The following is a 2,781-nucleotide window of genomic DNA, read 5'->3' as shown; positions in this document are numbered from 1 at the left end:
ATTAGGAAAGCTTTGATGAGCATTGTTTCATTCTTGAATTCCACAATAGAAGTCTAAGCAATTTAGCAAAGCTTTGATGAGCTTTGTTTAATTCTTGTATCCTATAATAGAAGTTTATGCAATTTAGCAAAGCTATGATGAGCAATTCTTGGGTTCTACAATAGAAGTCTATGCAATTTAGTAAAGCATTGATGAGCATTGTTTAATTCTTTAGTTCCACAATCGAAGTAGTCTATGCAATTTAGCAAAGCTTTGACAAGTATTGTTTAATTCTTGAGTTGCAAAATAGAAGTGTATGTAATTTAGCAAAGCCTTGATGAGCATTGTTTAATTGTTGAGTTCTACATTAGAAGTCTATGTAATTTAGAAAAGCTTTGATGAGGATAGTTTAGTTTTTAAGTTCCACAATAAAACTCTATGCAATTTACCAAAGCTTTGACGAGCATTGTTAAATTCTTGAGTTCCATATTAGATGTAGTATATGCAATTTAGCAATGCTTTGATGAGCATTCTTTAATTCTTGAGTTCCAGAATAGAAGTCTATGCAATTTAGCAAAGTTTCGATGAGCATTGTTTAGTTCTTGAGTTCTACAAAAGAAGTAGTCTATGTAAATTAGCAAAGCTTTGATGAACATTATTTAATTCTACAGTTCCACAATAGAAGTCTACGCAAATTAGCAAAGCTTTGATGAGCTTCGTTTAATTCTTGTGTCCCACAGTATAAGTCTTTACAAATTAGCAAAGCTTTGATGAGCATTGTTTAACTCTTGGGTTCTACAATAGAAGTAGTTTATGCATTTTAGCAAAGCTTTGATGAGCATTGTTTAATTATTGAGTTCCACAATAGAAGTCTATGCAATTTAGCAAAGCTTTGATGAGCATTGTTTAATTCTTGAGTTCTACAATAGAAGTAGTCTATGTAAATTAGCAAAATTTTTATGAGCATTGTTTAATTTTGAGTTCCACAATAGAAGTCTATGCAATTTAGCAAAGCTTTGATGAGCTTTGATTAATTCTTTTGTCCCACAATATAAGTTCTACAATAGAAGTACTCTACGCAATTTAGCAAAGCTTATATGAACATTGTTTAATTCTTGAGTTCCACAATTGAAGTCTACGCAATTTAGCAAAGCTTTGATGAGCATTGTTTTATTCTTGAGTTCCACAAAACAAGTCTATGCAATTTAGCAAACCTTTGATGAGCTTTGTTTAATTCTTGAGTTCCACAATAGAATTCTATGCAATTTAGCAAAGCTTTGATGAGCATTGTTTACTTTTTGAATTCTACAATAGAATTAGTCTATACAAATTAGCAAAGCTTTGATGAGCATTACGTAATTCTTGATTTCCACAATAGAAGTCTATCCAATTAAGCAAAGCTTTTATGAGCATTGTTTAATTCTTGAGTTCCACAATAGAAGTAGTCTATGCAATTTCGGATAGCTTTGATGAGCATTGTTTAATTGTTGAATTCCACAATAGAAGTCTACGCAATTTAGCAAAGCTTTGATGAGCTTTGTTTAATTTTTGTATCCTGCAATAAAAGTCTATGCAATTTAGCAAAGCTATGGTGAGCAATTCTTGTGTTCTACAATAGAAGTACTCTATGTAATTTAGCAAAGATTTGATGAGCATTGTTTAATTCTTGAGTTCCACAATAGAAGTCTATCCAATTTAGAAAAGCTTTGATGAGCATTGCGTAATTCTTTATTTCCACAATAGAAGTCTATCCAATTAAGCAAAGATTTTATGAGCGTTGTTTAATTCTTGAGTTCCACAATAGAATTAGTATATGCAAATTAGCAAAGCTTTGATGAGCATTGTTAAATTCTTAAGTTCCACATTAGATGTAGTATATACAATTTAGCAAAGCTATGATGAGTATTCTTTAATTCTTTAGTTCCACAATAGATGTCTATGCAATTTAGCAGAGCTTTGATGAGCATTGTTTAATTCTTGGGTTCTACAATAGAAGTAGTCTATACAATTTAGCAAAGCTTTGATCAACATTGTTTAATTCTTGAATTCCACAATAGAAATCTACGTAATTTATTAATGCTTTGATGAGCTACGTTTAATTCTTGTGTCCCACAATAGAAGTATATGCAATTTAGCAAAGCTTTGATGAGCATTGTCTAATTCTTGGGTTCTACAATAGAAGTAGTATATATGATTTAGCAAAGCTTTGATGAACATTGTTTAATTCTTGAGTTCCACAATAGAAGTCAATGCAATTTAGCAAAGCTTTGATGAGCATTATTTAATTCTTGAGTTCCACAATAGAAGTCTATGTAATTTAGCAAACCTTTGATGAGCTTTGTTTAATTCTTGATTTCCACACTAGAAGTCTATGCAATTTAGCAAACCTTTGATGAGCATTGTTTACTTTTTGAGTTCTACAATAGAATTAGTCTATGCAATTTAGCAATGCTTTGATGAGCATTCTTTAATTCTTGAGTTCCAGAATAGAAGTCTATGCAATTTAGCAAAGTTTCGATGAGCATTGTTTAGTTCTTGAGTTCCACAATAGAAGTAGTCTATGCAAATTAGGAAAGCTTTGATGAGCATTGTTTCATTCTTGAATTCCACAATAGAAGTCTACGCAATTTAGCAAAGCTTTGATGAGCTTTGTTTAATTCTTGTATCCTATAATAGAAGTTTATGCAATTTAGCAAAGCTATGATGAGCAATTCTTGGGTTCTACAATAGAAGTCTATGCAATTTAGTAAAGCATTGATGAGCATTGTTTAATTCTTTAGTTCCACAATCGAAGTAGTCTAT

The sequence above is a fragment of the Lactuca virosa genome, chromosome 1, assembly GCF_052849685.1.
Source record: "Lactuca virosa cultivar CGN04683 chromosome 1, Lactuca_virosa_CGN04683_v6, whole genome shotgun sequence".
Taxonomy (NCBI): Eukaryota; Viridiplantae; Streptophyta; class Magnoliopsida; order Asterales; family Asteraceae; genus Lactuca; species Lactuca virosa.
The sequence above is the reverse complement of the archived record's forward strand: the minus strand, read 5'-3'. Positions refer to the sequence as shown.